The sequence below is a fragment of the Mus musculus genome, chromosome X (assembly GCF_000001635.26).
Source record: "Mus musculus strain C57BL/6J chromosome X, GRCm38.p6 C57BL/6J".
Lineage (NCBI taxonomy): Eukaryota > Metazoa > Chordata > Mammalia > Rodentia > Muridae > Mus > Mus musculus.
Genome location: NC_000086.7, coordinates 59,192,797 through 59,218,498, shown reverse-complemented (window position 1 = coordinate 59,218,498; position 25,702 = coordinate 59,192,797). Strand labels below are relative to the sequence as shown.

Genomic DNA, 25,702 nt, shown 5'->3' with positions numbered 1-25,702 from the left:
TTATGGGATGGATCCCCGGATATGGCAGTCTCTAGATGGTCCATCCATTCGTCTCAGCTCCAAACTTTTTCTTTGTAACTCCTTCCATGGGAGTTTTGTTCCCAATTCTCAGAATGGGCAAAGTGTACACACTTTGGTCTTCGTTCTTCTTGAGTTTCATGCGTTTAGCAAGTGGATATTAGCCCAGAAACTTAGAATACCCAAGATATAAGATACAATTTGTTACAGCTCTTTTAAACAGCACTCGGAGAAAACACTCTTGTAAATGATCTTCAGTGAGACATCTTGTGGGCATACACTTTATTTGGGGTGAACAAAGGCTATATATGTACCTTGGAGAGTGGGAAGGGGTCTTCAGGGTTAATATAAATCATTGACTAGAGTTTAAAGTACTGGAAATATCTCACTTACAAGGAGAGGCATTCCAGGAATCCCAGATACTTACTGGGTGTGTTTTTTGGTTTGTTTGTTTCTTTCTTTTGTTTTTGTTTTGTTTTGTTTTTCAAGACAGGGTTTCTCTGTATATCCCTGGCTGTCCTGGAACTCACTCTGTAGACCAGGCTGACCTTAAACTCAGAAATCTGCCTGCCTCTGCTGGGTGTGTTCTTATCCTGAAAGAAAGATGAGGTTGAGCTTGTCAGTTTGCCAAGGACAATGTGACCTTCCTCAGGTAGAGACTGTGGAAGTCAAGCTCCTCAGATAAGGTCAGAGGAGGGGAAGCCTGCTATAAAAGGGACTGCTTCATTTCGTGATGAGTTCAGAGGAGCTATCTGGACTCTGACCTTAAGAAGCAGGGTTTCCTAACACTTGACATGCGATGTTACTTTGTATATTTATCTACCCCAAATCCATTATACATAGATGCTTTTTAAAATCTGTATTTGAGGTTATTTTTATAAACTTAAATGTACAAAAGATTACTTATCTACAAATTTCTGTTATGTAGCATACTTAAGGACTTAACAAATTTAACATGTGACCCTAACTTCACAACTGGATGAAATGCGTGCTTTTGTGATTTGGTTGGTAGCAACCAGTAATTATTATAATCTTTTAAAATCTCAAATGAGTCATAATATCATCAAATACCAAATAATAGTTTTGAAATTTGCCTTATTCTTGAGCTACTATTAAGATATTTGTTCAAAAATAAAGTTTGAAGTTATACTAGTGTAAACAATTCATTTTTAAAGTTATAAATTGTTCAAAATTTTTTCATTGCAAAAGATGCTCTTGATATTCAAGATTGCATATGGTTAAAATTTACAACAATATAGCATAAAACAAGATTGAAGGTGAACTGGTTCTCCTTATATACATTAATGATTTGAATTCCAGGAGGCCTTTTATAAATAGGTTGTGCATATTTGTATGAAAAGAATCTAAAATGGTTTACAAAACAGAATAGTGCAAGAAATAGATGGGTAGACTTAATCATGATCATAGCTTTATGATCTAAGAGGATACCAGTAAGGTAAGTGATTTCAGGTGTATGTGGTATGTGGATGGTTTCAACATATACAGACCAATATACATATAAATTAATGGTATAATTATTGATAAAGTATTTTGATAAAACATGCCACTTATAGAATATATATTGACTGTAAATAGAGATTATTTCCCTTTTCAGATGTAAGTGGCATGCGATAGGTAACACTGATGGAAGGATGCATTATTACAAAGCTAGAGAGCATTTAATGAGAAAGCACAATGCCAACATTTAAGCAATTTAACTGTCTACAAGAGAAATGTGAGTGGTATTATTAAGCTCAGGAAATGGGATTTGAGAAGATATAAATTAGAAGCAGAGTACTTGCTGCTTAACATCGATATTTTATTCTCATTTGGGACATAAGGATGTCTTAAGTAAATAGAAAAGAATGTTGAAATTATGTGCATGCATATTAAGTCTAAATGCGGTAATATGTGCCTCTCTTCGGAACAGTCACCTGGAGGACTGACACCTTCCTTGAACTCTAACGGAAATAACACACACTGTACCAAAGTGAGTGCTATAGTTCAGAGTATGAACTTTATTCTTAATGCTTTTAATTTGCTTCTTAGTCTCAAACCACTTGTGCTGCCACATCCAGCAATGACTCAAAGGCCATCTTCATGTCATAGGAAGAAAATGTAGCTGCAATGCTCTAGTTTTGCAAAAATATTTTTTTCTGTGCTTGTGCTATTTTTCTGAATCTGAAGGTACGTGGAAGAAAAGAAAACTTAACCATGTCTCTAGGCCAACACAGCATTACCCTTGCAGGGTTTTATTATTGTGATGAAATGCCACAACTGAACAGCACGTTGGGAAGGAAAGAGTTTATTTGGCTTATACTTCCAGATCACAATCCATCCTGGGAAGGAGTCAGGACAGGAACTAAAGCAGAGCTGGAACCTGGGCAGGGGAGGGGGGCAGGAGCTTATGCAGAGGCCATTGAGGGTGATGATTACTGGCTTGCTTATTCTTGTATATACCACTTGCTTGTATATACCACTTCCATTTGTTAATAGATTGCTTCCTTATACAACCTACTTTATAACATGGTGGGTCCAATAACCACCAGCTCATGATGGGCAGTTCAAGTTGTATGGTAACTTACTGGCCCATTCTCAAATGTTTAGTTTCTACTAAGGCTCAATAGCAAGCCAAGATTTTTTTTCTAAAGGAAAGATAGTTGTCTGCAGAAGATGGTAGAGTGTTGCCCTCAAATCCCAAAGGTCTCTCCTGTGATTTACTTTTAGGGGCCCGCCAAGGCTCTAAATAGCAGCACTGACTGCCATCGACACCTCAAGTGTGAATGGCTTTGTTGGATCATATGTTCCAAGTTGTAGATCAGGCTGTAAAAGAGCCTGGACCTGTTGAAGATCCTTCTCCTGTTTCAAGCCCCACACAAAACTAGCATTCTTCTGAACACTTAGTTTATGGACCAGAGTAACATACCCAAGTGAGAAATATGATGAATACAAATAGGCCCACTTGGTGGTAGGAGGGGCCATGTGTAATAACTTATCTTTCACTTTAGAAGGAGCATCTTTGCATGCCTTACACCACTAAACTCCTAAGAGTTTCACTGAGGAAGAAGGTCCTGTGATATTTTTGGATTTATTTCCTATCCTTTGATGTGCATATGTGATACCAATGTGTTTTAAGTAGTTGCTACCGCCTGTTCACCTGGGCCAATCAGTCCTTGGCAACTAAAACCAAATTTTGAAGCTTGAAGTGGGATGAAAAATACAAAATATATGGTTCAAGTGTTAAAGGGGCACCAGGAACCTGAATGGATCTAAATCCAGTGTTCAAGGAGATAAATAGATTCAAGATATTAAATAGAATTAAGGGAGTGGTGAACTCAGGTCAAGATTCCATACAGCTAAGCTTTGATCTTATGAAAAGGATGTTGAAAGGGGGACATTGCCACCTATTCTAAGTTTATTGTGTGTTTTCAGTTGTATGAAGGATAGTTATATCATGGTGGGCATTGCTTGACCTGGTTATTATTTTCATTTGGACATAAGAAGATATGATTTTGTGTCAAGTTGACAAGGAGTAGATTGTGATGGCTATTCTTGGCTACTAACTAGACTATATTTAGAATGAACTATAATCCAAAAATGGAGGGCATACCTGTGATCTGAATCTTGAGGCTTTTGATACAGATCTTGAGGTAGGATGATACACAGTTTTGATCCAGATCAACACAAAAGATTTTAATCCAGATTTTGAGGCATGGTGCCCAGGCTTATAAAGATCTAATGTGAAAAGGAAGAAAAGCTTAGGTTTAGGTGTGGTCGTATATTTCTTTAATCTCAGCACTCAGGAGATAGTCATGCAGATCTCTGAGTTCAAGGCCAACCTGGTCTACAGAATAGTAGACCAGGTTCCAGAATAGCCAAGTTTATGAAGTGAAGGAAATTGTTGAAAAGAGAAAGCTATTGAAGATGTAATTGAACAAGGGAACCATGTTCCAGCCCCAGCAGCCAGCTTCAGCCACATGGTTCTGACTTTAGAGTCAAGGATGGAATTTCCCTCTGAGGCTAAGGAAAACTGTTGAGGCCTGCCTGGAATGTGTCAGGACTGAAGGGGTCATGCAAAAAAGTTGAGGCTTAGCAACATGAAGATAGCCTATGAGAGGTTATTGGTGGAAGAGCAGCCCAGATGCAGCAGAAGGCCCTATCATTTTAGAGATACCAGTACCAGGAGATGACCATGAAGAACAGCAGCAGCAGAAGATGCTATGTTCCAGAAGCTTTGAAGGTGAAGCTTAGATTGCCTTGGAGATCCCAAAAAGTTAGAGATGACAGAGCATGGGATACCTGCCAAGGAAAGCTGCTAACAGGGAGTGGAAACAGCCCAAGAGAAAAAAGTGTGTTGCAGAAAACAAAGATAAAAGGAGTTGGGGATCTAAAGAGCATTTTGACACCAGACATGGGGATGCAGAGTCTGTAGTTTGCCCAGCTGATAATCAGTCTTCCGTTGGTCCAGTATTTTCTTTCTTACTTTGCTCCGTTCCCTACATTTTGAAATAGTAATATATATCCTATGCCATGATATGCTGAAAGTATGTAATCTACTTTTTGATTTTGATTATTTAGAGGATTACAATTAAGACATTAAATAAATCTCAGAAGAGGTTTTGAACTTTTAAACACTGTTAAGACTGTGATAGACTGCTAAACCTTTTGAAGTTGGACTAAAATATATTGTGCATTGTGTTATAGCTATAAGCTTATGGGGGCCACACAGTGGAATGTGGTGATTTGAATAGATTTGGCCCTAGTCCATTCATATTTTTTGAATGCTTTGCCCATGGGGAATGGAGCTATTAGGATGTGTGGCCTTGTTGGAAGAAGCATATCACTGTGGGAGCAGTCTTTGGGGTCTCTATGTTCAAGCTCTATCCAGTGTGAAATTCCAGTCTCTTCCTTGCTACCTTTGGATCAAGATTAGCACTGTCAGCTCTTTCTCTAGCATCATCTCTGCCTGGGTGGTGCCATGATTCCCACCATGATAATAATGGTATATAGTTCTGAATTAAAGTCAGTCCTGAATTAAACATTTTCTTTTATAAGAGTTGCCTTGGCCATGCAGTTTCTTCCCAGCATTGAAGACACTAACTGGGATGACCCTGGAAGGGAAAACACAGAAAGAAATGGCTCCAGTAACCACAAGATCATCTAGAATGACAGTCTTGGGTAACTCAGGCACTGTCTTAGTTTTGGGGGCCTCAGATACCATGCATAGCTTGGCCTCTAAAATATACTCTGTGGGTTGTGATTTATGTCCCATTGATCCAGGCTGTAGAAATGGAAATTCAGAAGGTTCTGTCTGAACTATCAAGATATTCAACTACGATAATACAGGAAAATATTCATTCCAAACTGACCCCATTAAACATGAAGCAATAGCCCTCTGCAGTCTGGGCACTCATTCTGGTTCAATTTCATGGTATTAATTGTAGGTGTTGTTGCCAAATCATGTCACATGAACAATATGTGTGGCAAGCACAACTGCCTAACAAACCTCAAATTTCTTCAGCCCAGAAATAAGACTTAAAGTGACTTGTAGCTGGTTGTTAAAGAGTTAAATGTTTTAGCTTCAGGCATTTGGAAATCCAGGCTGTGCTTATTTCTCAGGTTTATAAATAACTTAAACCTATGTAGGAGTTAATTAATTTGGCTCTATTCCACCCACAGTTTAGCTTCTTGAGAGAATAACTTGACCCTTCGTATACCCTATGTTCGTAGTTGTAAAGAGAACTCCCAATAGAATGAATAAAAGCTCATTTGCATTGTCTGCATTTGACTTCTTGTATACTTCCATAGAGAAGCTCTACAATGTCAGGTGCAGCACAAAATGTCAAAAAATACTACTTCAGTTAAGGACAAACACATGCATTGTACTATTCCTGGCTTTAGTTATTTATGACTCTGTCTTCGCTCTCAGTTGCTTTCTTTCTTTTTCTTGCTTCCCTTCTTCCTCTCCCCTCCCCCTTGTTCCCTTTCTTCTTCCTTCCAGCCCTAAACTGACATTCAGAACAGGGAGGTAACCTATGACTTAGGGAGAGTAATGGTGATTGCTGAAAGTACTCATACTCTCACTCCCTTCTGACCTCTTGCATCCCATGAGGATATTTTAAAATAAAAATATTGCCTTTGAGACATGAGGTCAGTTTCTTCTCCTCGGAGGTTGCCAGTGATTAAATAAGAAGTGGATGGATCATAGGGCTCCCAATGGAGGAGCTAGAGAAAGTAGCCAAGGAGCTAAAGGGATCTGCAACCCTATAGGTGGAACAACATTATGAGCTAACCAGTACCCCGGAGCTCTTGACTCTAGCTGCATATATATCAAAAGATGGCCTAGTCGGCCATCACTGGAAAGAGAGGCCCATTGGACTTGCAAACTTTATATGCCCCAGTACAGGGGAATACCAGGGCCAAAAAGGGGGAGTGGGTGGGCAGGGGAGTGGGGGTGGGTGGATATGGGGGACTTTTGGTATAGCATTGGAAATGTAAATGAGTTAAATACCTAATAAAAAATGGAAAAAAAAAAAAAAAGAAGTTACAAGAGTTTTCTCGGTTGTCAGATTCCCAGTGTGCAGGGACAAGAAACAATAAAAATTAAAAAAGACCACCTGTCATGCTGACAGATCTTCCCAGTAACACACCTAACTGAATCTGACAGTTTAGACCACAGGTAAGGGCTTTGAACCCAGCGTAACAGATGAAAATGAATAGAGTCATTTGATGTCAAAATGCAACTGACATGTGACTTCATAGAGAGCAGTCCTTTCTAATGCCATGGCCCTTGAACCATTCTGTCACCCCAGTCACTAAAAGTACATACCATCATCCATAGCACACCAGGGCTCAGCCCATTAGCTGTGATGGCAGAGTATGTTTTTGTTGACTTCATCTTTTGTGAGACCTAGGCTCGCTATGTTGTAAAGGATGCCCTTGAATTCTTGGTGTCTAATGGTATACCTCAATCTTTTAAGGAGCTGGAACTGTAGGTATATGCCACAATACCTGGCTCTGTTGACTTTTAGTTTTTAATTTTATGTGCATGGGTGTTTTTCTGGCATATATATATCTGTGTACCACATACATGTAATAGTCTCAGAGGCTGGGAGAAGGTATGGGACCTTGCTGGAACTAGAGTCGCAGATGGTTTAGAGCCACCATGTGGGTGACAAGAACAGAACCCAGGTCCTCTGGAAAAGCATCTAGTGTTCTTCAGTGGTGAGCCATCTTTCATACCCCATATATTGCATTTAAAAATCTATTCCTATAAACTAATAGTTTCTTCCATGTAACCAAATTTTATCATAAGTTTCAAAGCATAATGGTTGTGATCACTAAAAAAGTAGTCAAGTCATTTTTCCCAAAGACCTTAGAACCAGTTATCAATAGAGAGGTAATCTTCTATTTTCAAAATTAGAAAGCACACTGTATTTCACCACTTTTCTACTTTGAAAGTGGCACCTAGAATGTAAACAGGCATCTTTCACTTAGATTCTAATATTAGGTTTGAGAACTAAGTACCTGCCCCTCATTCCCAGATGAACTCAGGAGGAGAAATCATAGAGCTTACATTTGAGATCTCATATGTTTAGACTTCAACTACAATTAATGAATACTTGTATCAATCACATATTTATGTGTAATATTTCATATCAGAATCATTTCAGTAAGGCAGTAGTTTATCTATCCTAATTTTACGTAAAAGGAATTTTCTTACATTGTCAGCTCAATAAATTGTAACTTTCCACAAGGTCAGAATTAAATCCAGGCTTTCAAGCTAAAACCTGGGGACCTATTCAATACATTATGCAACTTTAGGCAAAGTTTAAGGTAATTTGCTTTGACTAAAATCTAGCTAAAATAGTTACATTTATAGACTAATATACCTTATGTGGTATTGATTCCTCCTTTGCTAATATCCTAGATTTTATATTTATCAGCAATTTAGAATATGCATATTATACCAGGGGATTGTTGAAGTTACAAGATCATTAGTAGGTCCTGACTGCCACCACCCTCTTGGCTTTTAATACATTAAGGTGAAATTTTGTCCTCTGTATAAAACAGGCAATTCCACACATGGGATTAATTGGGATTGAAACTAAAGGGATTGAGACATAGATTGAACTACACTTATTTGTGTAGAGATGGAGGTGCCTCAAGCTGTGCTTAGAGCATAGGCTAATTTCTTGAGCCTGTTCCAAGAAATTTCTATATATCTAGTGGCATAGAACAACACACTTTTATTTGATTCGACCTTTGAGGGCTACATATCCAAACTGCAGTTGGCAGTTGAGTCATACAGCTTCCTCTGAAGCATCCGGGAATGAAACTTTGTTTCTTCTACTGTTAAAGGACTCTAGACACTCTAGACTCTTCTGTCACGTCTCAAAGTCTCTGGGCTCTCCTAACACCTGATGGAATTAGCTGCAAACCATCCTAGATCCATTTGCTCACTGAAGCAGTAGTATTAAACAGAGTAAAGATTCGGGATTGTGACAGAACTGGGTTAAATATTACTCTTGCATATACTGGTTATTTGACCTGTTTGGCTATTTACCTGAATCTCATACTGAAATGAGGAAGAATCTGTTTTTATTTGAGGCTCATGGGAGATGGGCAAAAGACCAAGACTTAGGTTTAGTGCCTACCTTTGTCACCTGCTATACAGGTAATTTAGAACAAGAAAAGAAGTACTTAAATCCTGTATTGTGGGTTGAATAATATACAGAACATCTTGTCACTCACATGTATGTTGAAATTTAATAATAAAATGTACAGAAATTATAGTTAGTAGCAAAAGTTTATCTTAAATTTATTGTTATTGCTAGATAATTTTACAGGGTATTTATTCTAAGACAGATATATTCCTATGTATGATGGGCATGAGCAATACAAAGATGTATCTTTGTCCTCCTGTAATGAAGTTTGACCACCAAAGGTGAAAGAATATTATTCTGAGAAGCTAGCAGCACCAGTGGAATTTTGCCACTTAATTACACCATTATAATCATGGTCACTTTCCACAGTTCCCTAATTATTTCCATGGAATACAGTTTAAGTTATCTTTAGTTTGTGACAAAAATGTATAAGTTGGAGGAATTTTGAAAGAGATGAAGAAGCTAGCAGTGAATTGAGTTTTAAAAACCCAAGAAAAACCCAAGATTTTAAATACAGTGAACACTTCAATATCACAGCCGAAGCCTAAAGCTAATGCCTTGTCTGTCAAAATTCACAAATTTTAAATATGTCCTGAAGACAAATAGAGACATGTGTGTGGCTAACAACTGAGCCCTTTTAATTGCATTTCATATTTCTGACCAAATGCTTATGAACCTACTTGCTTACATATATATGAAACATTTTGAGCATTTGGGCATCTGTGTTGAACACAGAAATCATTTTCTTATATAGATTTCACTATTTATTAAATACTATAAATGCTCTAGAAAGGATTTAAAGTAGATAAGCTGATGTGTTGAGATTATATACAAATATCACACATTATTCATGAGAGTTCAGCATGAGCATAGTCTCACATGTATGAGTCAACTTGAAACTAAACCCTGCAAATTCTGAGGAATAACTACACTTTCAACACATTAGTCTCACTCCATATTCTCACAATAAAAAATATATAGAAGAGGTAGCATTCATAGGTAAACTGATGTCATTGTGATAGCCCACAGCTTATGTGTGGAGGAGTTGTTAGGAAGCTAGGCTGAGAGTCCCTTGGCAGAGTCAAAGGAGGCTCACCAGAAAAATGCCTTAGTTACATTTATGGTTTAATTTCATTAAATGTCTTCATTTAGCATGAATGCAAAGGCTTGTATGTGGAAGTCAAAAGACAAACCCTAGAAGTCACTTCTCTTTACCAAATGGGTACTTGAAATTGAACTTGGAACTTTTGACTTGGCAACAACTGCCTCTACCCATTGAGCCATCTTGTCAGTCCTTCAGATACATTTTGAGTCATTATAAGTAGAAATTTTACCAATGCCAGAGAGCAAAGTCATAGAAATTGGCAAATATCAAAAATAAAAGCTTAGGGCAAAAATGTTTTTTTCTTAAGTTCTTGCCCTATCTTGGCAACAGTTCCAAGTCCATGGATAAGGTATGTACAAGGATAGAGCATAGAGGCATTAGGTCTTTGCTTCAGTTAGTCACTAATCAGCCAAGGGTGTAGTGGGGTTTTTTGTTTTTGTTTTTTTTTTTTTGTATTTGTTGTTGTTGTTGTTTTGGGTTGGTTTTTTTTGTTTTGTTTTGTTTTGGGTTTTTTTTTTGTTGTTTTTTTTTTGTTTTTTGTTTTTTGTTTTTTTTTTTTTTTTTTTTTTTGAGACAGGATTTCTCTGTGTAGCCCTGGCTGTCCTGGAACTCACTCTGTAGACCAGGCTGCGCTCGAACTCGAATTTTCGCCTGCCTCTGCCTCCCAAGTGCACCACCAATGCCCTGCGATTAGTGTTTTCATATGCCTACAAATCATATGTTGAAATCCCTGTCCTCATGTGATGGTATTAGAAGGTGGGTTATTGGGAAATAGTTATTCTGTGCAGGTGGAAGACTCCTGATATGAGTTACATTATGAGAAGAGGTCCAAGATACAGTTCTCTCTCTCTCTCTCTCTCTCTCTCTCTCTCTCTCTCTCTCTCTCTCTCTCTCTCTCTCTCCTTCCCTCCCTCACTCTCTCCTTCCTTCCTTTCTTTCTTTCTTTCTTTCTTTCTTTCTTTCTTTCTTTCTTTCCTTCTTCTTTCTTTCTTGTTTATTGAAAATACAAGATACACTCCCCCTTCAAAATACAACAATCAAATATGAAGAAAACAGTATACAGAAACAAAAGACAAATACCTCCCCCCCACACACACACACTCATATGATGCTCATGATTTTCTGCTATATTTTTGTTTATTAAAAATGCATATTTTGGGCTGGGGATAAATAAATATTGTAAAAAGAGAGAAAATACAAAATTTTCTCTCATACAATAAATCCTGACCACAGTTTTCCCTCCCTCTACTTCTCCACCCACATCCAATCTTTACAAGATACACTCTTCCTCTGTTTCCCTTTAAAAAAAAAAGAGTAGGTCTCTAAAAGACAATAAATATGAAAACAAAACAGGATACAATAAGAAAAAACAAGTGCCCTCAAGGCAATCCAGTAGAAGGAAACAAGTCTCAAGAGCAGGCAAAAGAATCAGAGATACCCGTGCTCCCCCTGTTAGAAGTCGCACAAAGCCACAAAAGTAACAGCCATAACATACACAGAGGACCTGGTGCAGACCCATGCAGACTCTGTGCTTGCTGCTTCGGTCTCTATGAGCCCAATGAGCCGTGCTCAGTTGATTCAGTGGGCCATGCTCTCCTGGTATCCTCCATCATCTCTGACTCCTCCCCCTCTTTCAAGAGTTCCCTGAGCTCCAACAGGAAAGGACCAATGGAGACATCCAGTTTAAACTCTCTCTCCACATAATATCTGTCTGTGAGTCTCTGCACCACCTGTTCTCACCTCCAGCCAGAGAAAGCCATTCTGATGACTAAATAAAGCACCAATCTTGTAATTTCATTCTCAGGTCTTGAACAGTTTTATTCATTTCCTTTAACTGTTTGGTTGTTTCTCTTAGCTTTCTTTGAGTGATGTATTCATTCCCTCCAATTATTTGTTTGTGTTTTCCTGGATTTCTTTGAGGGATGTATTGATTTCCTTTTAAGGACCTTTATCATCTTTGTATAGCTGGTTTTAAGATCTTTTTTCTTGGAGTTCAGCTATCTTGGAATATTCAGGACCTGCTGTAGTGGGCTAGCTGGGCACTGGTGGAGTCATTTCACTTGCTGTTATTGATTGTGTTATTACACTGGTGTTTACATGTCTAGATGTCTGCATTCTAGGTACTGATTTCTGGGTTTGTGTTTATTGTGTTTTTCTGTTCTTTGGTTTGTTTCCTCTCTGGATTTTTAGAGAGTGGTTGGGAATGTGTTGCCTGTTTTACTAGCCTGCTCTGCTGGTGTGTGCATATGGGGCAGGATGCTTGCTGGTGTGGAGGCTGGAGGAAGGGAAGAATATAATCTGTGGGATCCACAGGAGGCATAAACTGGGGGACGAGGACTGCTGCTGGCATTCAGTCTCGGTGCTACTGGTTAGAAGTTTTTATTTGAGGGAACAGAGAGTGTGAAGATCCACAGACAACCTCTCATTGGTTTATTTTCTACCCTATGAAAATATATCAGTAAGGTTATCTTTATGCAACCTGGAAGAACCTGAGCATGCAAGCCCCCTGGTTTTGAAATATCTCCACTGTGAAAAATAAATATCTGATGCTTGAGCCACTCAACCTATGAGAAGCTGTAGCAACAGCCCTAATAGATTAACATGCTCAGTATCTGTTTCGGGAAGCAGCATCCTTTCTCTTTGCAAGAAGATCTTGGCTACAAAGGCCAATGGTTCCTTGAAATGTCTACAGCCTCATCTGCCTGATTAAAGGTTAATTCCAATATTAATTAATCATTCCTCATTTCATTTCTTTTCAAACATTTTCATAGTGTAGATAATGAGGAGAAGTCATCTCCTTTGAAAAGTCAGACAAGAACCAACATGGTAGAGAAATTAATCTAAAATTGTTGCAATTTAAACTATTAAGTGGGCTGATACTGGCAGTTTCATTTGGGAATTCAAGATTTCTCTGTTTCTCTAAAGGCAGAAGAAAGCATTGGTTTACTGGACAGACTTTTCAAAGTTAAAAAGAAAATTAACTAACTATTGTATTCATGTCTTCAAAGTAGTGCTTGTAGAACTCAGGCTTTATAGTTGAAAATTAGAAGTAGCTAATGAAATTCTAGTGTTAATAGGGACTCTCTGGCTTGCACAAATTCACACAGTTCCTCAGAAATATATTTAGCTGGACTAAGTTCCTGAAAGATTTCAGATGCATTCTGTTTGGTCATTACTGCTCCTTGGCCTTGATAGTAAGTGATGTTGGCTCTGGGTAGGTATAAGACATCGAGAAGTCAAGAGCAAAGATAGGTAGGAGAATCATAACTGAGTCATAGAGGTATTTTTAAAACAAACAAACAAAAACAAAACAAAACAAGAGCACCAAAAAAACAAAAACAAAACAAAAACAAAACAAAAACAAAAACAAACAAACAAACAAAAAAACCTACTGCTTGAAGCAGGTACTGTAGATTAGAGAAATCTGGAAAGCGAACCCTGAATGGAAAACCCTGGGAGAGCAAGTTGAGTAATGCATACCTTAGAAAGAGCAACTATACTTGTTTGTTGATTTTTTTTAACTTTTTGAAACAGCATGTCTTACTACATAGTTTTGGCTAGTCCCTAACTTTGTATGTATACCAAGCTGGTTTAAAACTTTGGAAGATCATTTTGCCTTGTACTCTGAATGCTAGCCTTGTGTACCACCATGCCCAGCTCCAGTGGGCTTTTTACTCCCTTCAACTAAATCCTTGTTTTATAGGAGCAACTGCGAAATCAAAAGGAATTTGGTTGGAAGGTTTATGGACTTGGTTCTTATCATATTGTGTTTGAATTGCTTATTAGCCATCTATGTGGAGGTGTCAGGTAGTCAATTGAACAAGTTAGTGGAAGTGTGAACTAGAGATATAGCACACATAATCTTTCAAACTGTTGGCTTGATTAAAGTTATGTGAAAGGGAAAAATATGAATACTGTAAAATAGACTGAGATGAAAATTCCAGTGAGATAAAAACACATGTAAATGCATAAAGTGTTCAAGAAACCAAGGGAAGAGTAGATCATATCAAAGATGAAGTAATTGTTCATAGTATGTTCTACTGTGAGCTAAAGGAAAAGTTTGGAAGAATAAGTATCTAATCATTTGACTGCATGAGGATTGTTAATGATTTTGACAGAATTCTTATCTCTAGGATCTGTAGGATGAAAATAGATCAGTGTGAGCACAGTTTATAAAAAGTAGACTGCAAATAATGGCTATTGACTTATAAAAGAGATTTTGCTGTGAAGCAGTGATATCAAATGGAGAAGCGAGGTGGTACAAAACTGTTTATATGTTGGACATGCCTATTGGTTGTTGAAGATGGTTCTACAGAGAAGAAAACTGACATAAGACCCAAGAACAAAGTTCTAGATGGAGAGATATAGTCAGATGAAATGGGACTATTGCTAGTATGATGTTGTGGTAGGAAGGGACAAATGTAGACAAGTAGAGAAATAAAAGTCCAAACATGGGATTACAGATAGTTGAGTGATGTGGGAAAGAAACCAAGCTTTCCAAAGTAAAATAAAGATAGTAGGTTTCAACACTGGACACAAAGATAAGAAGTTCATTGTTGACATTTGCAAGTTTGAGGATTGATTAAATGATGATGAAACCCAGATGGCAAGTTAGAAGACTTTCAGTGGTTTGTATTAGAAAACTTTAAAAGGCAGTAGTGAAAGGCAGTAGTGGGAGTAGCTATATAAGAAGATGATGGGTTCTTTTATTTATTTCAGTTGAATGACAAGTACGTTTTAAAATTGCACTTGCTATTGAGATAATTATCAGAAGCAGTATCTAGAAACCCATTGCACAACTCCCTAGATTCCCTCAATTGTAGCATCCCATAATTACACAATACAATTTGGATATTGATATTCACAGAAAACATCAATTGTACCTGGAGTTCTACAGTATCACCTACATTTGCCTCTGTGTATGCATATGGATTTCTGAGTAGTTTTCCTTGTTTTGTATGCTAATTCATTGATAATTCTTTCTGGTATCACGAATTTTAGCTGTCTCAATAACTTTGTAGTGCTAACTTGCCATGGTTCTTTTTTGTTTTGTTTTCCAGACAGCTAATGGCATTTTTTCCAAATCGTTATTTGTCATCCATCTATTATCTTTGTATCTTTGTGTATCTTTGTATCACAGTATTTACTTATGTCTTTTGTATAATTTTGAGGCAGAAAATGTGATTTTTATTTTTGAACTTTAACAATTCTCTAGCATTTACTTGCTTTTCATGTTTCTTTTAAGGTATTTTTATAAATTCTTTGAAAATTTCATAGAAAGTATTTTGGTTATATTTACTCTCCCCAGATCCCCTACCACATCTGTACCAACCCAACATTATGACATATTTCTCTATTTTTCAATTCATCTAGTACAGTTTGAGTTCCTGTGGAACTTGTCCTAAGGTGTAGTTGACCTACCAGGGTCACATAATTAAAGACAGTTTACCCTCCTTCTAGCAGCTAATGCCATTAGCTGCTCAGCTATGAGTGTAACTGTGTGGTCACCTTTCCCTTCTCCATGCTGAGATTTTGATCTGACTTGAGCCTGTACATTTTCATGCTGTCACAATCCCTGTGAGTTCATATATGCAGCCCTGTTGCATCTGGAAAGCACTGTTTCTTTGAATGTATCTACAATTTCTGGCTCTTAGTATCCTTTCCTCTCTCTTCCACAAAGAACCCTGAGCTTTGGAGTGAGGAGGCTGCTAAAGATGTCCCACTTAAGGCTGAGTATTCTGTAGTGTCTTGCTGCTTGCAGTGTGGCCAGTTGTGGTTCTCTGTTAATTACTTTCAGCTTATTACTTTTTTTGTAATAAGGAACTTATCTGATGATTCACCATGTATCTAGCACTAGCTAAGCTAGCCAATAGGAGTGAATAACGGCCTGGTCTATCCATACTCTAGTCTCAAATATGTGCTATTTTCAGCAGTAGGGTCTAACTGCCCACTTCTGTACTATAGCCAAGAACAATGGCAATACCCTGTAATGACTTAACTTTTTTTTTTCTTTTTCTATGGAAGCCACTATTTAAGAATCTTCTCTAAGCAGTCTAGAGTCCCAAGAAGAATAACAGACAGATATGTAGTTTGCAAGAATTTTTTTCAAGAGTCATTCTCTTCATATGGTCTTTCATAAAAAAACAAACAAAAAAGACACCTTTTAAAATTCAGTATTTGAGAAATATTTTTCTGCTGCTTTCTGGTTTCCATGGTTTCAGATGAGTAATCCACTGTCATTCAAATTGATGTTCCTTTCTGAGTAATGTGTGTTATCTCTCTAGCTCCTTGTAAGATTTATTTTTTGTCTTTTTTTCAGAATTTTAATTGTTTTATGTGTCACCGATGATTTCTTTGGGTTTATCCCATTCAGAGTTAGCTTCCGGAATCTGTAGGAGGTATAATTTTAATCAAATTTGAGGATCTTACACTCATTTCCACACACATTTTTTTTCAGCCCCATTTTCCTCATCATCTTTTAAGGTCCGTATGATGTGAAAGTTCAGTCTTATATTGGTTTGCTGCTTGTTCTTTTTTTGTAGTTTCTGTTCAGATTTTTGCATTTGATTCTTCTTTTCTCATATATACTGCTGCCACCCTATGTAATCTCCCCTTTACTGTTAAAATTTGATTTAAAATATTGTAGTGTGCACCTCTAGGATCCCCATTGGGTTCTGTCTTCTAATTCTCTGAAATTTTGCTATTTTTCATTTGTGTCACCAAAAGGATAAATAAATGCTGCTACATGTTTTTATAATGGGTGATTTAAAATCCTTGCACATAATGCTAAATTAATGCAGTATTAACATGGCCTAAATACTCACTACTTCATTTTAAAATTTCTCTAGTTTTTTTGTATGACACTTGAATATTTTGAAATATGCCCTATATATTTTATTAATATATTCAGAAGATAGAGTTCTACGGAAATCTCTTTCGTTGAGTGGATATTCAATAAGCAAAGATAGGGTATGGTGATCTTGTCCTACTTAGTGGGTTATGATTTTATTTACAGCTTAGTTTTTCCCCATAGCTTCCCTCTTTTAAAATATACTTTATTTAAAATAAAACTGTATTATTCCCCCATTTCCTTTCCTCCTTTCAACCCCACCCATTCATTCCTATCTTCCTCTCAATGACCAACTTTTCTTTGACTCTTATTGTTACATATCTATATCTAGAACATAAACATACACATGCAGTCTGCTGAGTCCATCTTTGTTGTTTGTGTGCATATTACTTTAGAGCTGACTACTTTGTATTAGATAACCAATTAGGGGACTCATTCCAAAGATGGCTAGCACTTTCTCTGTACTAATTATTTGCCTTAGTTCTTTGTCTATGGCTGGGAATTCATGAAATTTTCCACATGGATGCCTAAATAAGTCATGAACAATGGCATCTTAGATTTTAGATCAGTGCTGTTTTGGTCAGCATAGACCATGAAATATTTCAGGATCTCTAATTGTACTTATGGGTGAAGGAGAGATTTTTTTGAAGGCAAATAGCTAACAATAGCTTTCTTGGGAAAGCCTTTCTCATTATTTCTACCCATTTACTCTATCATTACATGGCAGGAAGAAGAATGCAATCTTAGGTCTGTTTGTTCCTTTTATGGGGACAAATATTTGTCAGGCAGAAGGTAGAATCTTCTTGCTTGGTTTAACCTGATTTTCTAATGTATCTTAAAGGAGTATATGTGAATTGTAGAGACAAACATTGTAGATCTCTGGGTTACAGTGGCTGGTCCCTGCCAGTGCTGTAAGAGTGCTCTGAGTTTCTAGGGGATCGAAGCTCTGGTAGGATGGACAGAGAATACATCCCTTGACTGATTATTGTGAGGCAGATGCTTAATCACTCCTCCTTGCTTTGCTGCTTGTGTCAGGATCACCTGATATTGTCAAAGGGTTTCTCACGTCCTGCAACAAGAAATTAGCCTGCTAGTTGTTCAGCAAGGAATTTAGGAACTGATGAGCTGCATCCCATATTTGTTGGGAGCATGAAGTCCTAAGATATCATGCCTCTTCTCTAGTCCTTTTTATAGGCAGCTGTAAGCAGCCTTTTGGGTTGCCTCTTGACATATTTCCATAGTTTGTGGTTGTATTTTGTGCAGAGGAGTATGTAGATTTGCTTCTATACTTCTTTTTTATCTACACAGGAGGCCTGTTACATAGTAATTGTACAAAAACACTGTTCTTCATTGTGACATTTTCATATATTTGCATAATATGGGTTCACTGCCCTACCCTTTCTGTCTCCTTTCCTAATTCTGGTACTTATCATTTTCTCAAATAGTCACACTGCTATTTTCATGTGTTTTTGTTTTAACTTAGATTCCACATTTGAGAGGCAGCATGTGTCATTAACTTTCTGAGTCTGGTTTATTTTGTTTATTATGATGATTCCCAGTTCTGTCTATTATTCTACACATGATATGATTTCAGTCTTCATTATGGAAGAATGCTTCATTAGGTGTACCTCATTTTAATTATTCATTCACATATTGAGAGACAGCTACATTAGTTCTATATCTTGACTACTGTGAGTACTATAGTAATGTATATGGACACCGTTAATGTTTACTAGCATTTATTCCTTTGGATATATACACCAAAGTGAAATAATTGGATTCAATGGTATTTCTAGTTTTAGCTTATTTTGTAGTAGCTATAATAATTCATACAAATACAGTTTGGGGGTTCCTTCTCACGTCATCCTAACCAGGATTGTTGTGAATTGGTTCTTGATGGGTTTTACTTGATCATCTCCTTTATTTTACAGATTTGGGATTTGCCTTATTCTTAAGTTTATGACATTAAAATACCTCTGTGAGTTATTTATTTGCACTCTATATGATATTTATTATTCTATATCCTTCTATCTCTGAAATTATATATTAAAATTGCCATTTAAGTACCCCAAAGGTTCTAATAATGTATGTTTGGTTTTCATTTAATATTAGTAATGTTTATATTTTCTTCCTGTTTACGCCAACAAACAATCAGTGTACTGATTGCTCAAAAGTAAAATTTTAACTTTCCACATGTTTATGTAGTTTCTTTTGCTGTTTATAACTTTATTCTATTATAATGTATATAAAAACTTATTTGATTTTTTCTAGTTATTAACATTTAATTTATGGTTTAAAATGCAGTCTACTTTTGTATAACTTGTTTTGTCTGCTGAGAAAATACATTCTTCAAGTGTTGAATGCAATGAATGAATTAATGAATGAATGAAGTCTGTTATGTACCTTTGGTAAGTTAACACCTTCAATTGTCAGTCCTTAGGTGCTACCTGCCTTTGTGTGTGTTTGTGATAGCTTCTGTCACTGACCTGGAACTCACTACGTAGACTAGGCTAGTTGGCTAGGTGGTCATATGCATCATGCCCAGCTTTGTAAGTTCTAAGAGCTAAGTCTTTATGGCTACCAGGAAAGCACTCTACCAATAGATCAATCTTTTTAGCCTTAATCCTTATAGTTACCCATTCCCTTTATTAAGATATGATGACTTTTAAAATAAAAGATTTATTTTATTTGTAGTTATATCTAGTTGTGTTCATGTGTGTGCGTATTTGTGTGTGTAGGCACTTGTGGACGTCACATTTTTTGGGTACCTCTGGAATTACAGGTAATTGTTACCCTCCTGATGTAGGTGATTGGAACTGAACTCAGGTCCTCTGGAAGAGAAGTACCTGTTCTTAATCACCGAGCCATCTTTCCAGACCCTCAGGTGACCTTCTTTTTTTTTTTTTTTTTTTTTTCAAGACATCAAGACAGGGTTTCTCTGTATAGCCACCACACCAGGCTCAGGTGACCTTCTTATCTCCTCTGATTAATTTTGTGTTGAAGTCTATTTTATTAGTGACTCGTGCACCTACTATTCCTGCTTATATTGGGGTTCCATACTTGATGTATTCTTTTACAATCAGGACATATTTTTTTGTGATCCTTTGTTTCTTTCAAACAGAAAACAGTTGGATCTTGTTTTGAGTGCATCCTGCTAGTCTGCAGTGTTTATGTAGACACTGGAGACTGTTTCCATTTACCAGTATTGATGAGAAGGAGCTTCGTATTCATAGACTTCTTGCCTGGCTGTCTCAAGTTCATTATCCTCTCCCTACCCTTTTCTTTACTTTTAAAAATTATTTGATTCTTAATTATGTGCATGTGTCTGTGCATGAGTGTGTGCACATTAAGTGCAGATGTTTGTGGAGGCCAGAAAAGGGCCTCAGATACCTGTTACTGGAGCTACAGGTAGTTGTAATCACCCTGATGTGGTTGCTAGGAACTGAAATTAGGTCCTCTGCAAAAGTAATACATAGCCTTAATCAGTGAACCATCTCTCCAGCCCACTAGTGCGTTTTTGAAATGTAACACATCATATAACCACTTCTAGAACAATCTCTAGAGCAGTATATGGAATAATCTGGAAAAAATTACTATAACAAAGGAAATGGTGTTCAAAACCTCAAAGGAGCATATCGCTAGCTTATCATCTATTAAGTTCCATGTTCAAAATTATAAAATAACTTCACCCTTCTACTGTTAACTGGAAGAATCAACAGATGCACTGCTGGGCCCTTAGGACACCAACTCCTTTTTTCTGTCCATTCTTACTGTCCATTTAACACTCCATGGACAACCCATAGTCTGATGTAGACAAGTTCTCCAGAATCTGGCTCCCAAGCTACAGTCAAAAGTGAAGTGCATATTTAGCTTCTCATTTCAATGGTGCAGAGTCTTAGCCTCCGGCAACACTTCTAGAACCTTGCTCATAGCAACCATCCTCACATCCATTTGACAGAATTCAGAGACACTTCAGATCTGCCTTTGCAGCTAGAGGATGCCTCTTTGGCATGACAGCCATGTGCATTTTAGCAGAGCAGCTGCTAATGCTAGTCCATGAGTCCTCAGGACCTTCTGTAGTTCTGTATCCAGGAGAGACCAAAGCAGAAGGCACTTGTACAGCATCCATGCTGGCCGACTGTTGCAAAGTCCACCACAACTCAGTCCTAGATGAAACCATTTCTTCTAAGGGCAGCAGATGAAAATCAGGCACTAATCAAGACTCAGTCCCTTCTGAATTTCCCCCACAAGACTTTCTTGATTAGTGCTCACTTCCCCTCTGCTGGCCACTGAATAGAGCTCGATGACACCTTCATTCTGTTCTTGTTCACCAATAATGACCATCAGAGGAATGTCTGTTTTCTCACAATAGTGCAACTGGGTTACAGTTTAGGGTTGTTTTATAAGGCATCTCTGCCTTGATCCCTGCATCCCAAAGTTCTGCAATTATCTTCAAATGTTCTCAAAGAAAGTTGTTCTGGGGTATGTCCACAAACACTTGGGTCTCTGTGGTTTGAACCTTCTCACCAGAAATCTTCATCTTCTGCTCCACAAGGTAGAAGATTCTCTCTACTCCAATGATCAACCTCACATAAGGCACATTACGGCCTTGGAATCAAACTGGGCTACCAGCCTGTTATAGCACCTGCCAGCAGCCACACTACTCACACTCAGTCTCCTTTCTGGCCTGAGCTGGAGACTCTAGCAATACTGCTTCATAAACCATTCCTATAAAATAGTCCAGGCCCTATGCCAGACTCAGATTAAGGGAGATCTTATCAGCAATTCCAAATAAACTCAGGTATTCAAAGAGCAGCTTCAGGTCCTCTAGGCCCTGCAAGGCCAGCTGGCTTTGGGATAATTTGGGATCCTTGAATAACTCCTCTGCCAGGGATATTGGATGTAGTCCCTAGTTCGATTGGCCACCTCAGGCTCTAGGCCTTTCTTTGCCACCATCTCATGCCTCATGTCTTCCCAAGACATCTTGTCTAGTTTGTCCATTGAGGAGCAAATGGGACAGAGCTTGCTTTCAGAAACACCACAGCAAACATCCTGTCTACAACCCAACAATCATTTACCTTGATGAGAAAGTCCCCCAGTTTCAGTCCACTTAGGACTTCACACATGATCTTCAGACACTGAATCAGGGATCATTGAGTCAAACTCACCAGCAATGTCAAAATCACAGTGACAGAACTCCCTGTAGCCCTGGACTATGGCTGAGCTCTCTCGCCTCCACACCTTTCCAACTTGATATTGTTTCATCTTCTTCAATTTTTTCATGGCCAGATAGTAAACAAAAGGGGCAGTAACTCTCCACATTGATCCTTTAAATCATACATGAGACCAAAGTTATCTTCATACCTCTCAGTGAGCATTTCTTTTAGCTCAAATGCGGGCGTATCCAACCCCTTTGTCCCAAGACATTTAAAATATCTTATCAAGAATTTTCTCTCTCACAACCATCTGTTGAGGACTTAAATCCCTGGTACCCTTTGGGACCGTGATGATAAAATTTAGTTTTTCTTGATGTGGTTTCAGTTGTTCAGATGTTAACACTGCCTTTGCAACCTTTAATCCCAACAGTTGGAAGCAGAGGCAGGCAGATCACTATGAGTTTAAGGCCAGCTGGTCTACATAGTGAGCTCTGCGCAGCCAGGTCTACACACTGAGACCACATGAAAAAAATAAAAAGGGAAGAAAGGAAGAAAGAAAGGGAGGGAGGGAGAGAGGGAGGAAGGGAGGGAGGGAGGGAGAGAGGGAGGGAGGGAGGAAGGAAGGAAGGAAGGAAGGAAGGAAGGAAGGAAGGAAGGAAGGAAGGAAGGAAGGAAGGAAGGAAGGAAGGAAAAAGAGGGAGGAGGAAATGAGGAAGGGAAAGAGGGAGAAAAAGCCTTTCTCCCCTTTTTAATCTTGTAACTTCCCTAGTTTACTCAGTCGGACATGCTTGATTAATTCCAAGCTTTCATATGTGAATTTCTTTATTTCATTTATACTTTCTTGACCATTCCTGTTTGCTGTTCTCTTTCTTATCTGTATGTAAGATTTCTTCAGTTGTCTTTTATACTACTGGGTTAGTGGTGATAAATTGATGAAGTTACTGGTCATCTAAGAAGGTCTTTTTTTTTTTTCTAACCACTCATCCCTTTCTCGAGCCACATCACTGATGTTTTATTTCAAATTAGTAGTGCACAGTTCATGAACCTGCTGAGTGTCTTCAAACTGAAAATTTGCCATATCCATCCAGATTTTGTTTTAAATATGAAGGAAGAAGCTACAAACGAGAAGACAGATGAGTGAGGTCTTAAGTAGAGCTAAGAGCAAATAACTCAGGGCAGAGAAGAGCAAAGGGAAGGAAGGAGAAAAGACACCAACTCAGAAAGCGATCTAGATTTAGTAACAGAAACTTAAAGAACTTTCTTGTTTCATGTTCCTAATTTATTTTGCATTCATGAAATAGAGTTGTAGTATTGGATTTTAGATCTAGAATTTTATGTCCATAGTATGCATCTCAATTATGTTATTTACTAGAGGAGAGAACTCTGAAATTCCTTTTTTTCATTGTATATATATAACGTAAAAATATTGCCATGGTGATTAATTGAAATTATTTAATATTTGAGAACTGCCTAGACTAGACTATAAATAGGTATATCTGTTATGACATAAAACATCTCATATGAGTCTTTCTGTTTGTAAATTATGTTGTGTTTAGAAATGTTTTCATATAATATAATTTGATCTTATTCTTTTCCATCTCTCATTTCTTCCCAAATGTCTTATTCTCTCAAACAAAAGCAAAACATAAAATCAAAACACACAAACAAAAAGACATAGTATATCAAAACGAAACAGAAAACATACAGATGAAAATGGAATCCATTTGTGTTGGCTATCTACATTCTTAATAATGTTAGATGAAAATATACTTTTCAAACTGCCTAGCAAACTTTATGGTATATAGCATTCAATCAATGTTTCTCTAAATTTAATTCCTTTTATCCTCGGGATATTTGATAAATTCAGCTTAATCTCTTAATTTTGATATACATGGCTTAAGGTGAAGGCACACGTGGCCAGTGTTGGTATGGGCTAATTGGGTATGGAGATGTCAAAACTGCAATGAAACAGCCCTGGCAGGCATAAGGTGATGTGTCCAAGATCTCCTAACCTGCACACGCCTATTATACATCATACTGGAGCTCTACTTGCTTGCAGTGTTATGGACAAGTTTCTGCTTTATTTTTTAAAGTAAAGGTTGAGTATCTTTCTAGTATAGGCACCCATAACTCATAGACAGCATAGCATACACCCATGCTCTAACGTATACCCGTACCCTGGGAGAGAATAAAATATTTTCAGGTGTCTAATATATGTTGATATGATCACTCAGAAAAAAGTGAAATCTGAAATAGAAATCATGGTTCTAGTTTTTCAGTAGCTGTTAGAAAGAATAGATGCTTTTATCATGATGGAAAACAAATACAAAGAATTAGGAGTGCCATCTTGTGGAATGATCTGTTATTGCCATTTAGGAGCCAAAACCAAAATAAAACACTAGTAGCAGCTAAATGTTTTCTGTGCATCATCAAGACTCAATCCGGAAGGAATTCTTGATAGCCACCTGTGGACTTAATGAATTAGAAGTAGGGTATTATTCAGGTGAAAATTTAGTTAAGGTAAATGTCATCTTAGTAATACATCTGAGTCATCGCTCATTGATGATTTGGAAAATGAAGAATAAAATATTTAAGATGTCAAAGACAGACTAGCTCCTTCTTATTTGGAACTTATCATCTTTTCTTAGTATGCCAGCTTGGTATTTTTAGTTCTTATAACGATTAATTTACTAAAAAGTAATAAATCATTTAAAGGTCATAAAGAATATAGGTAGTTCTAGAGCTCGTGAGAGTTGTTTATTTTCTATTAAATTGAGTAAATAAAATTTCTGATAATTTTAACTTAAAACAATATAAGATAATATAAAGCACTACACACACATATCATATATAGTTCATATCACTTAAGTTAAAAATATAACCCAGGAGCCAGACATGATCTCTACCTTTAACCCTACTATTTAGGTGATAGAAGCAGAGAACCATGAGTTCAAATGAATCTGGGCTCCATGGCAACCTCAAGGCACACTGGAGCTAATTAGTCAGGCTTTATATCTAAAAGTAAAGGGAGAATGTGTGGCTCAGTCATAGAGTGTTTGGCTAGCAAGTCCAAAGCCCCAAGTTCGATCCCCAGCACCACAAGAACGACTCTGCTAATTTATGTAGCTGATGAGACAAATAAGAAAGGGTTCTCAAATTCAAGAATTTCAGTATTTATTTTCTTGCCTGTCAATTTAAATATGGAAACTCAACATGCATTCTGTTCCACTCTCTGCTGCTGTATTCTTGGAGAATGTCTCATGCAGTGGCATGAAGAGTTTGGTTTGGTGGCTAAGAACAAGTAGTCTGGTGCCAGCGCCTGTTTTGTTTGTTTGAGTGTGAATTTATTGCCAGCTGCAAGAGACAGAGAGCTCTAACTTCCTATGCCTCACTTGCCTCCTCTGTAAACTGGATTCATATTCCACTGATGTCATCTGAAGTGATATGTACAGACAGCTTAGAGTAGCAGCTCCTCAAACATAGTGGACACCTTGTAAGCTTTGCACCTTCATTACCATTGTCATCACTACCAGCCATCATGGTTTCTGTCACTACAAAGGCAGGATTTGAGTGGGCCTTTGTAGTGCAAATTAAATCACAAGGTTTATTCTGCCTTTTCAACATTTTGACCAATTAAGTTTCTGCTCTTCTCAGTTACTGTGTAGAATATGTAAGAACACCCTTACCTATTTCTTTCCACTAGATTATCTCATCTTGAAATTCAGGACCAGAGGCAGGAATTTCAGGAAAGGCATGGGAAACTGAAAGGAGAGAACATAGAAGTGAGACTCATGTCTCTAGAATCTATGGGACTTGCATGTCAGCGGTGCGTAAGAGTAAGGCAAGATCTGGATCATCCCAATTTGCTACTGTGCATGCTTGTGAAGGTAAAGCTGAAGGAACATGG

The 25,702-nt window shown here is 37.6% G+C and overlaps 1 protein-coding gene and 1 pseudogene across 6 annotated transcripts in view; one reads left to right on the top strand and one right to left on the bottom strand.

Moving 5' to 3' along the window:
- The window catches only part of Fgf13 (fibroblast growth factor 13), a 523,434-nt gene that overhangs the window by 367,074 nt on the left and 130,658 nt on the right, over nucleotides 1-25,702 (top strand). The gene's annotated exons all lie outside the window — the stretch shown is intronic.
- Nucleotides 20,662-22,212, bottom strand: Gm14890 (predicted gene 14890; annotated as a pseudogene).